Source organism: Dama dama, chromosome 24 (assembly GCF_033118175.1).
Source record: "Dama dama isolate Ldn47 chromosome 24, ASM3311817v1, whole genome shotgun sequence".
In the NCBI taxonomy this organism is placed as follows: Eukaryota; Metazoa; Chordata; class Mammalia; order Artiodactyla; family Cervidae; genus Dama; species Dama dama.
The window spans coordinates 5,992,028-6,005,879 of record NC_083704.1 but is presented as its reverse complement, the minus strand read 5'-3'; the positions used below and the strand labels follow the sequence as shown (position 1 = coordinate 6,005,879).

The following is a 13,852-nucleotide window of genomic DNA, read 5'->3' as shown; positions in this document are numbered from 1 at the left end:
TTTCCTGAGCCCACAGCCACCTCTAGACATGACCCTAGACATGGCCTTGCCCACCAGAGGGCCAAGACACAGTTCTACCCACCAATGGACAGGCACAAGCACATCTCCCCTGGAATCCTACACTAGCTTTTAGGCTACCCTCCCTCACCAGGGTAAGAAGTAGCAAGAACACTACAATCTCAAAGCCTGTGGATTCAGCCTGCCCTCAATGAATCAGACTCTACCCTGAGACTAGCAGGGCCCTGGTTCTGCCCGCTAGCAGGTGAACACATTTCAGGACAACATGACACCATATCCAAATGTGTCAGAAACCACCCCCATCCACCAAAATATCTGAAATGAGTTCTGGGATTCCTGGGCCCTGCAGCGAGACTACAGGAAATAGCTGTGCCTGCTAGTAGTTCGGCAATAACCCCAGGACCTTGCCTCACCTGCCAGTGGGTAGGCAACAACTCTGAGGTCTTTTTGGGACCCTGACTCCACCCACCAGTAAGCCAGCATTAGCCCTGGGACCCCCTACAGTTCTACAGCCGACTGCCTTGTGACCAGGCCCCAGTGACCAGCAGCCAGCAGCATCTACACAAGGCAGGGCCTGGCAACCTACCAAAACAGGAGCCAACCAGGACTAGCAGACTGCCCACACAGTCAGGCCACCACAGCAGGAGGAACCATGCTGTCCTCTCAGGGGGAATCCCTGGAGCATATAGCCTAAGTGAAGATAAGTTAATGCACTGTGGAGATGCATGGGATGTCTCCTACAGAGGGCCATTTCTTCAGGGCCAAGTAATGTAACTAACCTATCACATACATAAGAATACAAATAGTAACTTAGACAAAATTAGGTGTCAGAGGAAAATGTTTCAGATTAAGGAACAAGATAAAATCCCAAAGGAACTAGTGAAGTTCCTATCTGAGAAAGAGTTCAGAGTAGTGATTACAAAGATAATCAGAGAACTCGGGAGGAGAATGAATAAATAGAGTAAGAAGCTAGAAGCTTTTAACAAAGAGTTAGAAAATATAAAGAGCAACCAAACAGATTTGAAAAATGCAATAACTGAAATGAAAAATACACTAGAAGGAATCAATACTAAATTAAATGATAACAGATCACCAGCCCAGGTGGGACGCACGAGACAAGTGCTCTGGCCTGGTGCACTGGGAAGACCCAGAGGAATCGGGTGGAGAGGGAGGTGGGAGGGGGGATCGGGATTGGGAATACATGTAAATCCATGGCTGATTCATATCAATGTATGACAAAACCCACTGGAAAAAAAAAATAATAATAAATTAAATGATACAGAGTAACAGATCACTTAGCTGGAAGGCAGAGAGGTAGAAATCACTGCTGCTGAACAGGAAAAAAAAAAAAGAATAAAAGAAATGAGGGCAGTTTAAGAGAGCTCTGAGACAACATCAAGCACAGTAATACACTCACTGTCGGGGCCTCAGAAGAAGAGAGAGAGAAGAGAGAGAGAAAGAGCCTTGAGAAGACAATTGTAGACATAACAGATGAAAATTTCATTAACTTGAGAAAGAAAACAGTCACCCAAGTTCATGAAGAACAGGGAGTCCCATACAGGTCAAACACAAACAGGAACAAACCAAGATATGTTGCAACTAAAATGACAAAAACTAAAGTTAAAGGGAGAACATTAAAATCAACAAGGGAACAGCAACACATAACATATAAGGGAACGCCCATTAAGCTATCAACTGATTTTTCAGTAGAAACTGTGTAGGCCAAAAGGGAATGGAGCAATTTATTTAAAGTGATAGAGGAGAAAAATTTATAGCCAAGAACACACTCTGGGGGCTTTCCTGGTAGTACAGTGGTTAGGACTTTGCCTTCCAGGGCAGGGGATGTGAGTTGATCCTTGGTGAGGAACCTAAGATCCCACATGTTTTGCAGCCAGAAAATCAAAACATGAAACAAGTTATATTGTAATAAATTCAATAAAGACTTAAAAAAATTTAAAAAGCAGAATAAACTCTGCCAAGCAAGGTTTTTTTTTTTTTTTCCCCCCCAGAGTTTTTAAGCCTAGGAGAGTACTATCACAAATTACAGAGTCAAGTTTCCCACATTTGTGGAAATTGCAAGGATCAGCGCATTCAGAGTGCAATGGATAAGCCTTGTCCTGAGGAAAATGCCTTCATGATCATGGGATCTCTTCTGCCAAGTAAGTATATTCTCTTTCATATTTGATGGAGAAATCAAAAGCTTCACAGACAAGCTAAAGCTAAAAGGGGTCACTATCACCAAACTACCTTTACAATGAATGTTAACTTTTTTAGGTGGAAAAGCCACAACTAGAAATAAGAAACTTACAAAAGGAAAAGGCTCACTGGTAAGGGTTAACATACAGTGAAAGTGAAAGTGAAGTCACTCAGTTGTGTCCGACTGTCTGTGACCCCATGGACTGTAGCCTACCAGGCTTCTCCATCCATGGGGTTTTCCAGGCAAGAGTACTGGAGTGGGTTTCCGTTTCCTTCTCCAGGAGGTCTTCCCCACCCAGGGATCAAACCCAGGTCTCCTGCATTGCAGGCTGCCACTTCACCTTCTGAGCCACCAGGGAAGCCCAATACAGTAAAGGTAGGAAATCATCCACACATAAAGCTAGTAGTGAGGTCAAAAGACAAAAGTACTAAAATCATCTGTATGTACAATAAGCAGTTAAGGAATACAGAAAACAATTAGATGTAGTATTTGACATCAAAAAGTAATCATTAGGAGAAGAGAGTATAAATACAGGGTTTTAAAAGTGTGTTTGAAATTAAGAGATGAGTAACTTAAAACAGTAATCATCTCTCTGTCTTTCTCTCTCTCTTTCTATATATATATGTTATTGATTTTTCTATTTGTCTATAGTTACTGAATTATATATATAAAATTAAGAGATCATTAATAATATAATAGATATAACATATATTAACTATATATAATTAAGACATCAGTAACTTAAAACAATCATATTTCTCTCTATGTATAGATATATAGAAAGAGATTGCTATAGAAAAACTTCAAACCAAAAATTTATAATAGACATACACACAAAAAGGAAAAAGGAAACCAAACATAACACTAAAGATAGTCACCAGATAATGAGAGAAGAGAATAAAGGAAGGAAGAAAAGACCTACAAAAACAAATTCAAAACAATTAACAAAGTGGCAGTAAGAATATACATATTGATAATTACCTAAAATGTAAGTGGACTAAATGCTCCAACTAAAAGATGGAGAGTGACTGAATGGATTTAAAAAAATAAGACCTGTGTACAAGTGGCCTACAAGACACTAACTTCAGATTTAGAGACACATACAGACTAAAAGTGAGGGAGTAGAAAAACATACTCCATGCAAATGGAAATGAAAAGGAAACCAGAGCAGCAATATTTATATCAGAGAAGATACATTTTAAAATAAAGACTTTACAAGAGGCAAAAAGGGCATTACATAGTGATCAAAGGATCAGTCCAAGAAGTTACAACAATTAGAATATACATGCATCCAACATAAGAGCACCTCAATATATAACGCACATAATAACAGACATAAAAGGAGAAATCAACAGTAACTCAATAACAGTAGAGTATTTTAATACCCCCCTTTTATCAATGGACAGATCATCCAGAGAGAAAATAAGTAAGGAAACACAGGCCTTACATAGCACACTAGACTAAATGGACTTGCTTGATATATAGAGCATGCAATCCAAAAACAGGAGAACACACATTCATTTCAAGTGCACATGGAACATTCTCCAGGATAGACCACATAATGGGCCACAAAACAAGCCTCAGTAACTGTAAGAAAATTGAAATTATATCAAGCATCTTTTCCAACCACGACACTCTAAGACCAGAAGTCAACTACAAAAAAGAAAAAAGAAAAAGCTGCAAAACCCCACAACATATGGAGGCTAAAAAGCATGCTTCTAAACAACCAATGGATCACTTAAGAAATTACAGAAGAAATAAAAAAGACTCAGACAGAAATGAAAACAAAGACATGATGACGCAAAACCTACGGGATGTAGCAAAAGCATTTCTAGGACGGAAGTTTGTAGCAATAAAAGTTTATCTCAGGAAACAAGGAAAATCTCAAATAAACAACCTGACCTTTATACCCAAGGGAACTAGAGAAATAAGAACAAATAAGACCCAAAGTTAATAGAAGAAAGGAAATCATAAAGATCAGAGCAGAAATAAAATATAGACTAAAAAAAATAGAAGCATTCAATGAAATGAAAAGTTAATTCTTTGAAAAGATAAACAAAGTTGATAAACCTATAGCTAGACTCATTGAGATAAAAAGGGAGAAGGCCCAGATAAATAAATCAGAAATAAAAAAGGAAAAGTTATACAGATTTCAGAAATACAAAGCCGCACAAAAGTGCTACAAGCAACTACACATCAATAAAATGGACTACCTAGAAGAAATGGACAAATTCTTGGAAAGGAACAATCTCCCAAAACTGAAGCAGGAAGAAATAGAAAATATGAACAGATCAATTACCAGTAATAAAATTAAATCAGTAATTTAAAAACTTCCAACAAGCAAAAGTCCAGGACCAGATAACTTCACAGGTGAATTCTATCAAACATTTAGAGAAGAGTCAATGCCCTGATGGCTCAGCAGGTAAAGAATCCACCTGCAATGTGGGAGATGCAGGAGATGTGGGTTCGATTTCTAGGTTGGGGTGATCCTCTGAAGAGGAAATTGCAACCCACTCCAGTATTATTGCATGAAAAATCCCATGGACAAAGGAAACTGGTGGGCTACAGTCCAAAATGGCACAAAGAGCTGGACACAACTGAGCTACTGAGCAGGTACAATGCTTATCTTTCTGAAACTGATTCTATGAGGTCAGCTTTACCCTGATACCAAAACCAGACAAAGATATCACACAAAAAAGAAAATTATAGGTCAATATCACTGATGACAGTCGATGCCAAAATCTGCAACAAAATACTAGCAAACTGAATCCAACGATATATTGAAAGGACCATACACCACTATCAACTGAACTTTATTGCAGAGATGTGAGGAATTTTTGATATCCTTAAATCAGTCAATGTGATAAACTACATCAATGAACTGAAAAATAAAAACCATGTGATCACTTCAACAGATGCAGAAAAAGCTTTGATATACTTCAACATCCATTCACGAAAAAAAAAAACTCTCCAGAAAATAGGCATAAAGTGAACATATGTCAACATAATACAGGCCATTTATGACAAACCCACAGCTAACATCATACTCAATGGCCAAAAGTTGAAAGCATTTCTTCTGAGATGATGAGCAAGAAAATGATGCACACTCTCAGCACTTTTATTCAACAGTGTTTTGGAAGTCATAGCTATAGCAATCAGAGAAGAAAAAGAATTAAAGGGAATAGATTGGAAAGGAGGACGTTAAACTGTCACTGTTTGCAGTTGATGTGATATTACAAATAGAAGATCCTAAAGATGCTACCAGAAAACTAAGAGAATTCATCAGTGAATTCAATAAAGTTGCAAAATACAAAATTAATATACAGAAATCTGTTGCATTTCTATGCACTAAAAACAAAATAAAGAGAAATTAAGGAAACAATCCCATTTACCATCATATCAAAAAGAAAAAAATACCTAGGACTAAAGCCACCTAAGGAGGCACAAGACCTGTACTCTGAAAACTGTAAGATGTTGATGAAAGAAATTGAAGACAATATAAACAGATAGAAGGATATATTGTTTCCTTAGATTTGAAGACTCAATATTGTTAAAATGACCATACTATCCAATGCAATCTATAGATTCAATGCAACCCCTGTCAAAATTTTTCACAGAGCTAGAACAATTTTTAAATTTATATGGAAATACAAAGGAACCTGAATAGCCAAAACAATCTTGAGAAAGAAGTGCTGAGGGAATTACACCCTCCCTGACTTCAGAGATTATACAACAAACAGTATGGTATAGCAAAAAAACAGACACATAGGTCAGTTAAATGGAATACAGTATTAAAAAGAGAGGAGTGCAGAGTAACTCCAGTGTTTGGCTGGAGTAACCAGAGGACTCGAATGGCCATTGCCTGTAATGGAGAAGATGGGGTGGGTCAGTCAGGTTTGTGCAGGAAGACTGGAAATGTACAGTAACATCACAATACATAGATGGTAATAGAGGCAAGATGTGAGGTAGAATCATGAAGGCTGTGAATAAAGGCAAAGAAAAAGCAGGTTTAAAGATGGGGCCCAATTTTGGGAATTTATTGATATAAAAAGAACAAACTAAAGAGATAGTGATATAGGAGGTGCTATGGATTGAATTGTATCCTCCCAAAATTTATATACTGAAATTTTAACTCCCAACATGACTGTGTTTGTAGATATAACTTTTAGGAGGAAATCAAGGTCAAATGAGGACAGAAGTGTGACGGCCTAGTATGATAGGGTTAGTGGTATTATAAAATGAGGAAAGTCTTTCCCTCTCTCCTTTTCGTTCCTTCTCTCCCCCTCCCCCCACTTCATCCCACCATGCATACACACTGAGGAAAGTCCATGTGAAGAGGTCACAGCAAGAAGGTGCAGTCTGCAAGCATTTTGATCTTGGATGTCCAGTCTCCAGAACTGTGAGGAGATAAATTTTTGTGGTTTAAGCCCACCAGACTATCATATTTGTGGTAGGGTTGAGTAGCTGCCAGAGCTAACAAGACAAGAGGACACCAAAAAAGTGTAGTGTCTTGGGAGCAATGGGTCATAGCTTTTCAAAAAGATAGGGGTAATAACCAAAATCAAGAGAGTGGTTCTTTGCAGTTCAGAGAAAGAGTCTTGGGGTTGAACAGATGGCAAGGGAGGTTAATTTTTATTTTTTCTTTAGTGTTTTTTATTTCTCAATTTAGGTGGTGTGTGTAGTTCTACATCATAATATTTTAAATACATTTTTGTGTTTATGAAATATTCTATAAAATTTGAAAAACTCACAATGAGAAAAGCATAAAATAGGACATTTTTTTAAAAAGGACATTCGGTTGAAATAGACCATAAACAAATATAACATGCAAATGAATTAAGTTTCCTAGAGGAAAGCAATAGAAAGGGAAAGACTAGAGATGTCTTCAAGAAAATTAGAGATACCAAGGGAACATTTCATGCAAAGATGGACTCAATAAAGGACAGAAAGAGGTTGAACCTAACAGAAGCAGATTAAGAGGAGGTGGCAAGAATTCACAGAAGAACTATACAAAAAAGGTCTTTATAATCCATAAATCACGATGGTATGATCACTCACCTAGAGCCAGACATCCTGGAATGTGAAGACAAGTGGGTCTTAGGAAGAATTACCAGGAACAAAGCTAGTGGAGGTGATGGAATTCCAGTTGAGCTATCTCATATTCTAAAATATTATGATATTGCTAAAGTGCTGCACTCAATATGCCAGCAAATTTGGAAAACTCAGCAATGGCCACAGGACTGGAAAAGGTCAGTTTTCATTCCAATCCCAAAGAAAGGCAATGCAAAAGAATGTTCAAACTACCCCCACAATTGCACTCATATCACACATTGGTAAACTAATGCTCAAAATTCTCCAAGTGAGGCTTCAACAGTACATGAACCAAGAACTTCCAGATGTTCAAGCTGGATTTAGAAAAGGAAGAGGAACAGAGATCAAATTGCCAACATTCATTGGATCATAGAAAAAGCAAGAGAGTTCCAGAAAAACATCTACTTCTGCTTTATTGACTATGCCAAAGTCTGACTCTGTGGATCACAACAAACTGTGAAAAATTCTTAAAGATATGGGAATACCATACCATCTTACCTACTTCCTGGGAGAGCTGTATGCAGGTCAAGAAGCAACAGTTAGAACCAGACATGGAACCATGGGCTGGTTCCAAATCGGGAAAGGAGTAAGTCAAGTCTGTATATTGTCATCCCGCTTATTTATCTTTTATGCAGAGTACATCATGCAAACTGGTGGGCTGGATGAAAAACAAACTGGACTCTGGATTGCCAGGAGAAATACCAATAGCCTCAGATATGAAGATGACACCACCCTTATGGCAGAAAGCGAAGAGGAACTGAAGAGCCTCTTGATAAAAGTGAAAGAGGAGAGTGAAAAAGCTGATTTAAAATTCAGCATTCAAAAAACTAAGCTCATGGCATCTGGTCCCATCACTTCAAGGCAAATAGATGAGGAAACAATGGAAACAGTAAAAGACTATTTTCTTGGACTCCAAAATCACTGCAGATGATGACTGCAGTCATGAAATTAAAAGATGCTAGCTGCTTGGAAGAAAGTGTATGACGAAACTAGACAGCATATTTGAAAGCATCGACGCCACTTTGCCAACAAAGGTCCGTCTAGTCAAAGCTTTGGTTTTTCCAATAGTTATGTGTGGATGTGAGAGTTGGACCATAAAGAAAGCTGTTCAGTTCAGTTTAGTTGCTCAGTCGTGTCTGACTCTTTGTAACCCCATGAACCGCAGCACGCCAGGCCTCCCTGTCCATCACCAACTCCTGGAATTCACCCAAACTCATGTCCATCGAGTTGGTGATACCATCCAGCCATCTCATCCTCTGTCATCCCCCGCCTTCTCCTCCTGCCCCCAATCCTTCCCAGCATTAGGGCCTTTTCCAATGAGTCAACTCTTGGCATGAGGTGGCCAAAGTATTGGAGTTTCAGCTTCAACATCAGTCCTTCCAATGAACACCCAGGACTGATCTCCTTTAGGATGGACTGGTTGGATCTCCTTGCAGTCCAAGGGACTCTCAAGAATCTTCTCCAACACCACAGTTCAAAAGCATCTATTATTTGATGCTCAGCTTTCTTCGTAGTCCAACTCTCACATCCATACATGACTACTGGAAAAACCATAGCTTTGACTAGAGGAACCTTTGTTGACAAAGTGATGTCTCTGCTTTTTAATATGCTGTATAGGTTCATCATAACTTTCCTTGCAAGGAGTAAGCTTCTTTTATTTCATGGCTGCACTCACCATCTGCAGTGATTCTGGAGCCCCCCAAAATAAAGTCTGTCACTGTTTCCACTGTTTCCCCATCTATTTGCCATAAAGTGATGGGACTGGATGCCATGATCATAGTTTTCTGAATGTTGAGTTTTAAGCCAACTTTTTCACTCTCCTCTTTCACTTTCATCAAGGGGCTCTTTAGCTCTTCTTCACTTTCTGCCATAAGGGTGGTGTCATCTGCATATGTGAGGTTATTGATATTTCTCCTGGCAATCTTGATTCCAGCTTGTGCTTCTTCCAGCCCAGTGTTTCTCATGATGTACTCTGCATATAAGTTAAATAAGCAGGGTGACAATTTACAGTCTTGGCATACTCCTTTTCCTATTTGGAGCCAGTCTGTTGTTCCATGTCCAGTTCTAACTGTTGCTTCCTAACCTGCATACAGGTTTCTCAAGAGGCAGGTCAGGTGGTCTGGCATTCCATCTCTTTCAGAATTTTCCACAGTTTATTGTGATCCACACAATCAAAGGTGTTGGCATAGTCAATAAAGCAGAAATAGATGTTTTTCTGGAACTCTCTTGCTTTTTTGATGATCCAGCAGATGTTGGCAATTTGATTTCTGGTTCCTCTGCCTTTTATAAAACCAGCTTGAACATCTGGACTGCTGAAGAATTGATGCTTTTAAACTGTGGTGTTGGAGAAGTCTCTTGAGAATCCCTTGGACTGCAAGGAGATCCAACCAGTCAATCCTAAAGGAAATCAGTCCTGGATATTCATTGGAAAGACTGGTGCTGAAGCTGAAGCTCCAATACTTTGGCCATCTGATGCAAAGAACTGACTCATTTGAAAAGAGCCTGATGCTGGGAAAGATTGAAAGAAGAAGGAGAAGGGGACAACAGAGGATGTGATGGTTGGATAACATCACCGACTCAATGGCCATGAATTTGAACAAGCTCCAGGAGTTGGTGATGGGCAGAGAAGCCTGGTATGCTGCAGTCCATGGGGTCACAAAGAGCTGAACATGACTGAGTGACTGAACTGAACTTAAAATACAGACTCTCAGAATGAGTTTAAAAAAATTAAGAAAGCTAAAGACAGAAACTCAAAACTTTTTAGAGGAAGTGCATATTAAAAAAAAAAAAAGACCTATCTAGACATGATGAATGATATACAAAGTAAAGTGCAACAGAAATGAAGTGAGGGTCAGATTTAACATGATGGAACCAAGACTAATGGGACCAAGAATAAAATCATAAAATGTGAAAATAGAATGTTGCTTATAAATAGAAAGCAATTCATAGAGATGATAGTAATCAATCTTTGTGCCCTCCATGTAATATTATATTTACAAAGAATATATTATGATGATATTATAAGTAAATGCTCTTAATAACACAAGGAATTATTAACTAATCCATAGTCAGAGAGAAAAATTCAGAAACTGACTGCTCGGAAAAAAAAAAAAAATCTAAAAAATGTTTGAGCAATATCACTAACAAACTCAAGCTTTATAAATGTATAACAAACTACCTCTCCCTAAAAACAGTATTCTTCTTTTTCAAATGCCCGTGGATCACTTAATATTGATCTGGTATTAGGCTATAAATAATATCCATATAGATAAGAAGATTTATAAATAATACAGACCATATTATCTAAACTGAACAGTGCATATATACTAAAAAGAGAATAGGAATAAAAATCTGCCTAACTGAAGATTAAAATATGATGCATTAAATACCTCAAGAGGAAATCTAACAGAAACTGAAAACTAAGAATAAGCAAAGCTGGAAACTTTATAACCAAAACTTGTAATACATGTTCTAAGCTGTATTAAGAGGAAAATGTATAGCCATATATACAGTTTTCAGAAAACAATAGGTTAGAAAATAAGTGGCTACAAAGTCAAAGTTGCTCATTGTGTCTGACTCTTTATGACCACATGGACTGTACAGTCCGTGGAATTCTCCAGACCAGAATACTGGAGTGGGTAGCCTTTCCCTTCTCCAGGGGCTCTCCCCAAGCTACAAAGGGAATAGCAAAAATGACCATGAGCAAGTAAGATGACATAATCAAACTAAACAAAAGAGAAAATAAATAGCAAATAAACCAATCTCAAAAAGTTAGACTGACAAATCAAATCAAAAGCAGTTTTTTCATAAAGATCAAACATTAGAAAGGTTTGATCATGAAAATTAGAGAAAAACATTAACAAAAGTATTAGGAATAAAAAAGATATAAATATAATGGAGATTAAAAATTAAAGAATATTTAATGCAGTAGATAAGAAAATCTAGGTGATCCTGTAGACAAATTTTTGTATTGATTTTTCTAGATAAATATTAATTTCTTGATGTAACCTTTGAGGACAATGAAAACCAAAGAAAACTAATAGCCAAAGGAAAAAAAGTCTACAGTGAGAGGGAGAGGGAGACAGAGATAGAGACAGAAAAGAAACATGGCCTTTGTAGTTTGGGGAATGACTTTAATCAAAACCAAAAAAAAAAAAACCAAAACAAAAAAACAACCCATACCATTGTTAAAGTTACCCATATGTTTAGGAAAAATGGAAAGCTTTTAAATTTACTCTATAAGATTGTCATGAAAATAATAATACCAAAAATTATAATTGATTTTAATAACGAGTGATCTAAAAATCCCAAATATATTATTAAAAATTCCCCTTGGGACTATCTGAAGACCAAGAAGTGTATCTCAAGGATGCAAGGATTGCTCAATACTAAGAAATATATTTGTGTAATTTATATTAATAAGAGGCTAAATAGTACAGTTAAGTGTGTGGACTCTGGAACCAGACTGCCTCAGTTTGAATCTTAGGTCTGCCAGGTTTTAGCCTTACAACCTTGGATAAGTTACTCAAACTTTCTGCTCTTTTGGGTCTTTGTTTGTAAAGCAGTTATCATAGTTGCAGCTACCTCACTAAGTTTTGTCTGAGGTAAATGAGTAAATATATGTGGGAAATTTAGAACACTGTTTGGCAAATTAATAAATAAAGAAGAAAATTTTAATTTAAAGATATATATACATATAATATTTTTATTAAAATAAATAATTTAAAAAGAAATGAAACAAAAATATAGAATATTGTTTTGCATTAATAAGGTGCCCTGAAAACTGAACTTTAAAATATTAGACCAAGGGATGAAGGAAAAATGTTCATATGTCGTCAGATGCCCAAATAGTATATAAAACTGCAAGACTAATTTCTAACAAAATTATAAATAACCTTTCAATAGAAAGAAAATCCATAACCTAAAAAGCAAGTGGACCTACTGGAAAATTACAGGAGCATCAATTTGTTTAATTTTTGCAACATCATTCTTAATGGTAAAACTTTAGAACTGATTTTGTGAAGTCAGAGAATACAAAAATGTGAAATCTTAATGCTACTATTCATCTGTATTCTGGAGGTTTAAGACAATGTAGGGCTTTTCCCTTGTGGCTCAGCTGGTAAAGAATCCACCTGCAATGCAGGAAACCTGGGTTCGATCCATGGGTTGGGAAGGTCCCCTGGAGAAAGGAAAGGCTACCCACTTCAATATTCTGGCCTGGAGAATTCCATAGACTATACAGTCTATGGGGTCGCAAAGAGTCAGACATGACTGAGCAACTCTCACTTTCACTTTCAAGATAATGTAATACAATAGCAAAATCATGAGGTTAAAAAAATGACATGGCTACAGTCTTTGGCAGATGCTGTGTTTATGCAAAAATTCTCGAGACACAACCAAAAAAAGATAAAGGATCAAAATATAATATCAGTTTTTCTCCTATATAGTAACAATACACAGTTATAAATAATACAAAATAACTCAGTTTGCAATAACAATTCAGACTATAAAATTTTTAGAATAAATGTGGGTTACATAAAATACGTGTGAAAACATACAATTTGTGAATAAAAATAAATAGAAACCATGTTCACAGTAAGGAAGATTTATTATAATAAGCATGCCAATTAACCTGGAATGGCTCTATAAAACAAAAACCTTGAGACACTTTTTTAAAAAATTGACAAGCTGATTTTGAAGTTAATCTGGAATAGTCATGTGCAGGATTAGTCAAGGGAAAGTTTGAAGAAGATTAGCAGTGAAGCAATGTTCACTCATCACAGTTTCAGTTCAGTTCAGTCGCTCAGTTGTGTCCGACTCTTTGTGACCCCATGGACTGCACATCTTTTCCCAGCTGCCTTCAGTGACGCCATGTTGGTAGCTGTGGTGGGAGTACTTATAGAAAGTAACAAATGCTACAAATCAGGGATTTCCCCTCAAGACTTTCCTGTGCTCCCCACCTCTACCTCTATGAATGTGTCAACTATTTACCAGCTGCTGCTGCTGCTAAGTCGCTTCAGCCGTGTTCGACCTTGTGCGACCCCATAGACGGCAGCCCACCAGGCTCCCCCGTCCCTGGGATTCTCCAGGCAAGAACACTGGAGTGGGTTGCCATTTCCTCCTCCAATGCATGAAAGTGAAAAGTGAAAGTGAAGTCACTCAGTTCGTGTCTGACTCTTAGCGACCCCATGGAATGCAGCCTACCAGGCTCCTCCATCCATGGGATTTTCCAGGCAAGAGTACTGGAGTGGGGTGCCATTGCCTTCTCTGAGCACACTGCTGCATATATCCTTTGAACAAACAATTTTACTTGTAACAATAAGCCCTGTAGAAACCCTCACCCTGTTGGATCAGTTCAGCAGGAAGTAAAAGACTGACCAAGTCAAACTAAATTACATCGTAAGGACACTTGTGATCTCACAAGGCAGGAGTTCAGAAGTCAAGCTCTGGCTGGTTGACTCAGTGGCTCCGTGGTGTCATCAGTGACAGGTTCTTTTCATTGCTCTATTCTGTTGCTCATAGAATTTGCTTCACTTTAAGTCTCTC

The 13,852-nt window shown here is 37.7% G+C and overlaps 1 pseudogene; it reads right to left on the bottom strand.

The window, feature by feature from the left end:
- Window positions 1-2,044: 2,044 nt before the first annotated feature.
- LOC133046338 (U1 spliceosomal RNA) lies at window positions 2,045-2,185 on the bottom strand (annotated as a pseudogene).
- Between the last annotated feature and the right edge of the window lie 11,667 nt (window positions 2,186-13,852).